Raw genomic sequence first — 10,882 nt, 5'->3', positions numbered from 1 at the left:
GGCTACACTGCAGGGTTTCTCAACACTATGGACATTGTTGGTCCAATAATTCTTTGTTGTGGGGGACTGTTGTGTGCACTGTAGGATGTGTAGCTACAATCCTTGACCTTTACTGACTAAATGCCAGCAGCTCCCACCCCAGCTGTGACAACCAAACATGTCTCCAGATATTACCAAATGACTCTAGGGGACAAAATCATTCCCAGTTGATGTCCACTGGGCTGGAGGAATCCCAAGAAGATCAAAAGAATTGTAACTAGAAGCTCTTGACCAAGGTTTCAGGGAAGAGGTGCATCTTGAGCTGGGTCTTGAAGGACTGGGATTGATGGAGAAATGAGGAATGTATATGAATGTATGTACAGTAAAAGAATGTGCATGGTACAGACTGCACAGTCATACAGATGCATGAGGAAAAGAGGAGGATAGGTCAGCAATAACTGTGGGTCACAGCTGAGCATAATAGTCGACAAAAGGAGAATGGAGAGCTTCAAATGCTCAGGAATTTGTCATACTTTATAATAAATAATTTTATCACCAAAGTAGATTTTTTAAGGGAAGATGAGAATAATTGCCATTGTTCAATTAGATATATTCCATCATACATTAAGAAGCCTCAGCCGGGTGCAGTGGCTCACTCCTGTAATCCCAGTGTTTTGGAAGTCCAAGGCAGGAGGATATCTTAAGGCCAGGAGTCCAAAACCAGCCTGGACAACATAGCAAGACCCTATCTTAAAAAAAAAAAAAAAAAAAGGAAGCTTCAAAAAAGTAAAATTCAGAGGAATCTAATCAATAGCAATGGTGTTCCTAATCTCTGTCCAGTTACCTAGATCACCACATTGAGTTATGTTTCATGGGCACATGGTCTCCCCAAAATTGCAGATAAGTGATTCAGACCATTTGCAACCAGATCCTCAAAATCAGGTGGATATAACATTGATATAGTTGTTCTCAGTAAAGAGCAAGCGAGAATTATAGTAAGAAACTGTGTGATTCGAGACCAGTGAAACCCACAAATGTACATTTCAGAGGATAAACTCTAAACTGCATGGTGTTTATCTTAGACAAGCTTCCTTTTGATCACAACCAACAGAAACTTTAACAGTAAATGTAGTATAAGGATAAAGCACTCTTGCAGATATAAAGAAGGCCAGGCCTGAAACCCTCAAGCCAAGACTTCCCATGGCTGCCTTAACCTACACCCTACTCAGCATGACCTCCACAAACTGGCAATAGATCGGTTTCCCTCAACTTAGGAGACCATGGGGCTGCCCAGCCAGGGACTCTGAGTGTAACTGTTCATCCTAGACAAGGATGTTGGACATGGTCCTCCCACTGACTGATAGGTTCTATATAGGAAAGTATCATGGAAGCCAGTAGAATCTTTCAAGAGTTTTCTGGGGAAAGAAGTGATCATCAATGTCAGATGTACTGAGGAGTATTGCAGGAAGTCAGGGACCCCTAACGGAGGGACCAGCTGAAGCCGTGGCAGAAGAACATAAATTGTGAAGATTTCATGGACATTTATTAGTTCCCCAAATTAATACTTTTATAATTTCTTATGCCTGTATTTTCTGCAATCTCTGAACATAAATTGTGAAGATTTCATGGACACTTATCACTTCCCCAATCAATATCCTTGTGATTTCCTATGCGTATCTTTACTTTAATCTCTTAATCCCATCATCTTCTTCGTAAACTGAGGAGAATGAATGTTGCCTCAGGACCCTGTGATTGTGTCAGCTGCACAAATTGTTTGTAGAGCATGTGTGTTTGAACAATATGAAATCTGGGCATCTTAAAAAAAAGAACAGGATAACAGCGATGTTCAGGGAACAAGAGAGGTAACTTTGAACTGGCCACTGTTGAGCCGGACAGAACAGAGCTATGTTTCTCCTCTTTCATAAGCAAATAGGAGAAATATCACTGAATTATTTTTCTCAGCAAGGAACATCCCTGAGAAAGAGAATGCGCCCTGAAGGTAGGCCTATAGATGGCCCCTTTAAAGGCGTGCCGTCTTTTATGTTGGAAGCCGAAGGGATGAAATAAGCCCCAGTCTCCTGTAGCGCTCCCAGGCTTATTAGGAGGAGGAAAATTCCTGCCTAATAAATTTTGGTCAGACAGGTTGTCTGCTCTCAAACCCCGTTTCCTGGTAAGATGTTATCAGTGACATGACAATGTGTGCCTGAAACTTCATTAGCAATTTTAATTTCACCCCATCCGGTGGTCCTGTGATCTTGCCCTGCCTCCATTTGCTTTGTGATATTTTATTACCTTGTGAAGTATGTGATCTCTGTGACCCACACCCTATTCGTGCACTCCCTCCCCTTTTGAAAATCGCTAACAAAAACTTGCTGGTTTTATGGTTCAGGGAACATCATGGATCCTGCCAACGTGTGATGTCTCCCTCAGACACCCAGCTTTAAATTTCTCTCTCTTGTGCTCTTTCCTTTTATTTCTCAACCCAGCCGAGACACTTAGGAAGTAGAAAAGAACCCACATTAAACATCAGGAGCGGGTTTTCCCAATAGAGGAGTTTAGTAAAATAAGGACCAAAAAGTTACCCAGCAAATCAGGCAATGTGGAGGTACTTGAAGACCCTTGTGGAAGAACATTAAGCTGAGTGATAGAGATGGAGCCCAGAGTGTAGTGGGTGAAGAGTGAAAATAGTAATAGAGAGTTTTCTTGGGCCAACCACAGTGGCTTACATCTGTAATCCCAGCTCTCTGGAAGGCCAAGGTGGGAGGATCACTTGAGCCCAGGAGTCTGAGACCAGCCTGGGCAACATGGTGAAACCCCATCTCTACAAAAAGTACAAAAATTAGCTGGCTGTTGTGGTGTACACCTGTATTCCCAGCTACTCAGGAGGCTGAGGTGGGAGGATTGCCTGAGCCCAGGGAGGTCGAGGCTGCAGTGAGCCATGCTCATACCACTGCACTCCAGCCTGGGTGACAGAGTGAGACCTTCGCTCAAAAAAAAAAAAAGAAAAGAAAAGAGAAAAAAAGAGAGAATTCTCTTTTCAGAAACTTGGCTGAAAGAGAACAAAAAAAAGCTGTAAGGACTTGGCAGTCAAGAGAAGGTTTTTGTGGATTGAAATCAATTTTCTGGGACAACTGGAAGGCACATGGAGAGAAATAGGTGAAGAAATCAGAGCAAGGAGAATAACTAATATAGGAAGATCCAGAGGAACTCGATGATAGCATCAAGAGCATAGGAGTTGTTGACCTCACAAAGACAAACATTTGATGCTCTGAAATGGAAGCAAGAGGCAAGAGAAGGGCACCAAGGTGTATAGATTTGCAGGTGACAAACAGAAAGTTGAGAAAGTTCACATTAATAGCGGCAAAGCCATTGCTATGATTTGAATGTCCCAGCCCAAAATTTATGTTAAAATTGAATTGCCATTGTGATGGTATTAAGAAGTAGGACCATTAAGAGGTGATTAGGTTGTGAGGGCTCTGCCCTTAATAATAGATTAAGGCCTTTATCTCAGGAGTGGGTTCCAGATAAAAAGGATGAATTCTGCCCAATTTCCACTCTGTCTCCTGTGCTTACTTACCTTCTGCCTTCCGCCATGGGATAATGCAACATGAAGGCCCTCACCAGATGCTGGCGCCATACTCTTGGACTTCCCAGTCTCCAGAACTGTGAGCCAAATAAACTTCTATTGTTTTGAAATCACCCAGTCTATGGTATTCTGTTATAGAAGCTGAAAATGGACTAAGGCAGCCATCCTCTGACAATGGAGTATACGGGAATGGTGCAAGGGTTTTGAGGAGACTATGTTAAGGCTCCCAGTAAACGTGTCTGGGTTGTGTACTGCACAAGGGCACCATATATTAACTTATCCCAGAATGTGAAGGCCAGAGATTCTGGCCTTCTGATCAAGTCACGGAAAAGCAGAAAATATACTCCTCCTGAATATAATCTCACAATATACATAAGACCATGCATATACTTGGAAAAAGAGTTTGCATTGTACACTGTCACTGACTACCCACGCATGGCTGTGTCCTGTGTGAATCACGCTCCAAGCATCCCCTGAGGTTACTGCTCCCACCCTCGGAGGTCTGACTCATTAATCTACCAGACTCCAATCTTGCTTCTTTTTCCTTGTGGCAGGAGGGTACAGATAGCACAGAATATACAAGCTACTGACACTGTGGAAACCAAACAGTGGGGAGTGGGGCGGGTTGTTACAATGTAGGCACAGAATGTGTGTAAGAATGCCTGTGCAGCCAAGGAAGCTTCCCACGGGGACCCTAGAAATCCCCCATTTCCCCCTACCCCAAGGTCAGAGCTGTCCAGATTGAGCCATAATACCATAATAAACTAACTGGTGGAAGGGGCACTTTTTGCCAATCCTCAGGGCCCCTGAGAGTTGTAAGGATTTGAACGATTACTGAAAGGAATGGGAGAGCTGTCCAGCGTGTGCACTGCTGTGCATTGCGGAGGGTACAGCTGGGACTACAGCCCATGAATTTTTCATGGGCCAATCTGCAGGATTGAGTGATGCTCTGTTCACGTACCTGGAAACTCAGAGGTAGACATGGAGAAGGCAGTTTAAGAAATAGATCTATGGTTAGGGTTTTTCCAGGAAGGAGCCTGATATTCTAGAGGCTTTTCAAGGAATTTTGCGGTTTTGGAGGATAAGGGGTTCAGGTGATGAGCTTCAGGATAGGCTGGTAAGGACACAAAAGGACTGATTTACTGAGAGAATTTGGAGGGTCTGGTAGTCTATAAGGTGTGAGATAGAGATAGTGGGAAGGAAGGTATGAGAGAGCTGAACCTTTCTCAACCCAGTCCTTGCTGCCAATGTCTTTGGAAATCTTGAGAATCTCATATGAGCCATTCTGTTGCCAAGGCACAGGTTAACAACACAAATTCTCCTTTTCTTCCTTTCAGCATTGCCAACAAGTTAGTCTATTTTGATAGCTTCTTAGTTCCTGCTACTACAAAATCTGTCCCTTTATAGGGGATAATCTTCTCATTCCACCTTGGGTTTAGCATGGACCATTACATCCCCACAGTTCCCACTTCTATGACACTAGGAAGACAACATATGGGCCCTGTTTCTATTAAAGGATTTCCCGAAAACAGAGAGAAAATAAGGAAAGAGGGAACATGCAGAAGATTACAGAATCTTACAAAGTGTTTGTATAGTCTAAGCCAGATTATAACTATAGGAGTTACGTGAGTTAATGACATGAGTCATGTCTAGGTGAAATAACTACATGTTATTTCTACAAATAGGAATATAATGCCTACCATATAAGTAGTTCTGAATTTTCTGGTGACCACATTAAAAAATAAGAACAGGTGAAATTAGTTATAATAATAGATTTCATTTAATCCTATATATCCAAAATATCATTTCAATCTGTGTATTAGTCCATTTGCATGCTGCTGACAAAGACATACCCAAGACAGGGCAATTTACAAAAGAAAAAGATTTAATTGGACTTAGAGTTCCACGTGGCTGGGGAAGGTCTCACAACCATGGTGGAGGGCAAAAAGCACTTCTTACATGGCAGCAGCAAGAGAGAATAAAGAAGCAGCAAAAGCGGAAACCCCTGATAAACCCATCAGATCTCATGAAACTTATTCACTATCATGAGCCCAGCACGGGAAAGACCAGTCTCCATGATTCAATTACCACCCCCTGGATCCCTCCCACAACACGTGGGAATTCTGGGTGATATAATTCCAGCTGAGATTTGGGTGGGGGCACAGTCAAACCATGTCAACATGTAATCAAAATATTAAAATTACTCATGAGATATTTATCATTCTTTTTACCATACTATGTCTCTACTTGTGACTGTCCCATCTTATCCCACAACCGTGGCAGAATGCTCCTTCTATGATCTTACTTACAGTAGACACTCCTTTGCTACATCCTCCCTGGCCCTAGCCCTTGGTTGCCTACAGGATCACATTCACCTGTTTAGCTAGAGGTGACCTCAGCGTCTAGCCTCTGGGTAGCTCCTGTCCATGCAGGATCCAGCTTCTCCCTTTCAGGCAACAGACACATGCCTCTAACATATTTGGGTTGAAGAAGGTTGGTCTTTTGGCCACCATGACTCAGTCCACACTGCCAGCTGTTTATTCATAGTCAACTGGCTCCTAACTGCCCTCTGGATGTAGTTCTCGGGTAGCCACTCTGGCCTCACATGGGTGGGTGCACTTCTCTTTGTTGCCCCTCCCCAAACATGTACAGTTGCCCCTTTCTTTCCCCCTTACAACATACTGACAAAAAGGAGCTGTGTGTAACAGACTTTTCCTGATGATTTGGCCAATATCATCTATAGATCCCTGGTCTTAACTTATCTGTTTACTGTAGCCCTGCTTCTCTCTCTCTCTCTCTTTCTCTCCTCCCCTTTCTCTTTCTCTCTCTCTCTTAGAATTCTAAGACTTTCAACATGTCTCACCATCAGCCCACCTTCCCCAAAAATGACCCTGAAAATTTTTATTACTTTATTATGTTGTAGAAGATCAGCTGAGCCTATTCCAGATTGCAAAAGTTTTAACCTGGAGTCCATGGACTCCCAGGGAGTTTGCAAATTGAATTTGGGGGGTTGTAGACTTGAGTAGAAAAAAAAAATCACCCGTTTATTTTCAATAACTTCAACATGAAGTTTGGTGTTTCCTTTAACTATGAATGTAGGCAACAACCTCAGTAACATTAGCAGTATCGATGACACTAACATATGTAGCTAGGACTATAGGTACGCACCACCACACCCAGCTATTTTGTTTGTTTGTTTGTTTGTTTTTGTTTTTGTTTTAGATACAGGGTCTCATTTTATTACCTAGGCTGATCTTGAACTCCTGGGCTCAAGCAATGTGCCCGCCTTAGCCTCCCAAAGTGCTGAGATTAGATGCATGAGCCACTGTACTCAGCTGACATTATTTAAATAGAATTGGTTTTCTTTGTAATACTACATATTTTATTTTATGCATAGGAAAACATGATTCAGAGATGAGATTCCATAGGCTATCCTGACTGCCAAAGGGATCCCAGGCACATGCATACACACACACACACACACACACACACACATGTTTAGAACCACTGGTCTAGGCCTCCCTTTGCATAATCACACCCCTTGTAGAATTTTCTTATGCAAAGGTAACCTTCCCAGATGCTGCTTCTCTGGAAACTGCTGCAATTATAACCAAGGCTTAAGGAATGTAAGTAACTTTATCTAGCTAGCTATTTAGCAACACAGACCTATATATTTATTCAGTGGGGATATTTCTTTCCTTGCTCATAGATGAAGTTTAGAGCAAATCCCTTAATTTTCCTGGTAATAAATCTTTAAGGTAATAAAACTACTCTGGATGCTAATTGAAAACCAAGTTCCCTGCAATACTTTAAAACTCTCTCTCTCTCTCCCCACTGCTTGTGTCCCAGCACAAGGTGTAGTGGATGCCGTTGTGCACAGCCCACAGGGATGTCCCAGTCATCCCTCAGCTGCTGAGATTGGCCCTGATGGTTCTCAGTTGAGTGGCCCTCTGGAAATTGTCCTTAGTAAAAGAAAATGCCTCAGCCAAGGTCATGCCTCTTCCCTAGGGACAGCCCTCATCCAATGACCGGTTAATGGGGGTGAGGAAGTGTCGAGCACCCTCTTAAGGTCAGACAACTTAAGAAGGGCCACCCCACTGCAGAACTCTCTCATGGGAAAGGCTGAGGCCTCTGTTACAACTGCATTTCAGTTCACTGTCTCTTCTACCCAATCCTACTCCGTCTGCCCCAACACACAGGTGTCAATCCACCAGGCACACCCTGACGAATCTATAAATCTTCTCACCGTCTTTATCCTGAAGAAATCGGCCTTTTTTTCTCCTTTTCTGCCAAGTTTTTCTTCTCCTCATTCCCCATCTTGCTAACCAGTTTTGGTTTTGATATTGTTTGTTTGTTTTACCTCCACAGGCTTGGGTTGTGGGAGAAAGATAAAGAAAAAGAGCAAGAAAGTTCTACTTTGGTACCCTCATCAGAGCTAAATGGTATTGGAATGTGTTAAAAGCAGACTTTTATTTTTTTATTGTTTTTCTGAGACAGAGTCTCACTCTGTTGCCCAGGCCGGAGTGCAATGGCGTAATCTTGACTCACTGCAGCCCCCACCTGCCGGGTTCAAGCGATTCTCATGCCTCAGCCTCCCAAGCAGCTGGGATTACAGGTGCCTGCCACCACACCTGGCTATTTTTTGTATTTTTTAGTAGAGATAGGTTTTCACCATGTTGGCCAGGCTGGCCTCGAACTCCTGACCTCAAATGATCCTCCCACCTTGGCCTCCCAAGTTACAGGCACGAAGCATTGCGCCAAGCCAAAAGCAGACTTTTTTCTCCTGAGAATTCTCATGGTTTTTTGGAGACATCTCTAGATCTTCCCTGCCCTCCCCTCCCCCCACCCACTGCCCCTCTATCCCTGGAAATCTACCTCCCTCTATTCTCTTTTAAGAGAAGGAACAGGCTGGGCATGGTGGCTCACGCCTATAATCTCAGCACTTTGGGAGGCTGAGATGGGTGGATCACAAGGTCAGGAGTTGGAGACCAGCCTGGCCAATATGGTGAAACCCCATCTCTATTAAAAATACAAAAACTAGCCGGGCGTGGTGGCATACCTGTAGTCCCAGCTACTCGGGAGGCTGAGGCAGAAGAATCGCTTGAACCCGGGAGGCGGAGGTTGCAGTAAGCTGAGATCACGCCACTTGCCTCCAGCACAGGCGACGGAGCAAGACTCCGTCTCAAAACAAACAAACAAGAGAAGGAACATCTGCTCTGACTGACTCTTCACATCTTCTACAGGCTGTGGACACCCAGTGCTACCTCCAGCTTCTTTCTCCCAAGGACTGCTTGCTCCTTCGGGCCACCTCAAAGATAAGCCCTTCCATGCTTGCACCACAGGAAACATTCTTTGCTCCAAAAATCTCTGGAACGGGTTTTGGAGAGGAGATGACCGTGAGGGAGAAAAACGTGTGGGTTGGCGTGGTAGGCAGCATAGTGGCCCCAAAGATGCCCATGTTCTAATCTCTGGAACCTGTGAATGTGTTAGCCTGAGTGAAAGAGCGAGACTCTGTCTCAAAAAAAAAAAAAGAAAAGAAAAGAGGGAGGCACAACAGTAAAGTCAGTCAAAGGAGAATGTGGATATGAAAGAAAGACACAGAGATGTTACACTGCTGACTTCGAAGATGAAGGGAAGGGACCATGAGTCCGGGAAGACAGAAAGTCTCTGCAAACTGTAAGGACAAAAAATTGGATTTTCTCCTAGAGCCTCCAGACAGGAGAGTACCCCGGCAATGCTTTGATTTTAGCCCAGGGAGACTCGTTTTAGGCTTCTATCCTACAGAACTGTAAGATCATACATTTGTGTTAAGATGCTATATTGTGGTAATTTGTTACAGCAGCAATACAGAACCAGTGCAGCAGGGTAACTCAGCCTCCACACAATGGTGTTTGGAGGGTTAGTAAAAGAAAGCTAGTTCTCGAAGGGTCACTGAAAAGGGCATAAGACTGCAAACCTCTTGAACCCAGCCCTATGGGCCCTACATTAGAAGTAAAGTCTGGGCACGTATGCATGAATTCACAGCTATATATTAATACAACCTGTGAGCAACACCAGTGTGATGCTTAGAGTCTAGACCAGCCACGGATCTCAGGAGTCCTGGAAAAGCATCCCCAACTTTCAAAAGGTCCAGTCATCATCACTACTGCAGGGACCAAGATACAGAACAGGTGCACTGACCAGACCGTGTCTCCTCTCTTCTCTTTCTCCCCGGGGATAAAAAGTCCCAGTATCGGAGCCGGGCGCGGTGGCTCAAGCCTGTAATCCCAGCACTTTGGGAGGCTGAGACGGGCGGATCACAAGGTCAGGAGATCGAGACCATCCTGGCTAACACGGTGAAACCCCGTCTCTACTAAAAAAATACAAAAAACTAGCCGGGCGAGGTGGCGGGCGCCTGTGGTCCCAGCTACTCCGGAGGCTGAGGCAGGAGAATGGCGTAAACCCGGGAGGCGGAGCTTGCAGTGAGCTGAGATCCGGCCACTGCACTCCAGCCTGGGCGACAGAGCCAGACTCAGTCTCAAAAAAAAAAAAAAAAAAAAAGTCCCAGTATCATGTCAGCCTATTTATTGGAGAAACATCATAAGCCTACAAATATTGAAGCTGTTTATATATGTTACTGTGTTTCTGGTATTGAACACAGTGCTATGCACTCACTACACACTCAATAAATGTGTGGACTTTTTCTTTCTTTTTTTTTTCTTGTAAGACTAGTTAAGTGCAGTAGTGAGAAGGGAGGAAAGAGTAGAACAAGGAGTGCAATCGTAACCAACTGTGACTAGCTGAGATAACTCACTACCTTCAGACCAGCCTCAGTAAATGTGTTGACATAGTGTCTTAGACTTCCTCTGTGATATGAATAAGTTTAACAGTCCTGCGATGAGCCATGTGAATTTAAATGGCAATCTAAGCCAAGATCATTATGGCAAGTCTCGGGGCAGTAAAGAACAAACAAATGGTGCCTCTTTCTCTAATGAGCCTTAACTTAATTTCTCAGTTGGGAGCATAATGATAAGATAAACTCTGATTTTCTCAGCAAAGCTGTGTATTCAAAATTGACATCTGCAAACTTAGTGCAGTTTGTTTTAATTCTTGCTCCTGTAGCTGAGGACTGTCAGAGGTGATAAGGAGTGTGGTCCTGGCCATGAAGGAACAAAACAGTAGATGAAAACACCACTTGGGGAAATCTGTTCCTGGACCTTTCTTAAGCAGTTGGTACCTAAATTGTGGGAAAATGCAGAATATTGTGAAATGCATCAAACACTGTCTCCGCAGGGAGATTCAGATGAAAACTTTATTTGATCATCTAATGACCCAAAG

This window comes from Papio anubis, chromosome 3 (assembly GCF_008728515.1).
Source record: "Papio anubis isolate 15944 chromosome 3, Panubis1.0, whole genome shotgun sequence".
In the NCBI taxonomy this organism is placed as follows: domain Eukaryota; kingdom Metazoa; phylum Chordata; class Mammalia; order Primates; family Cercopithecidae; genus Papio; species Papio anubis.
Note: the sequence above shows the minus strand (reverse complement) of the source record.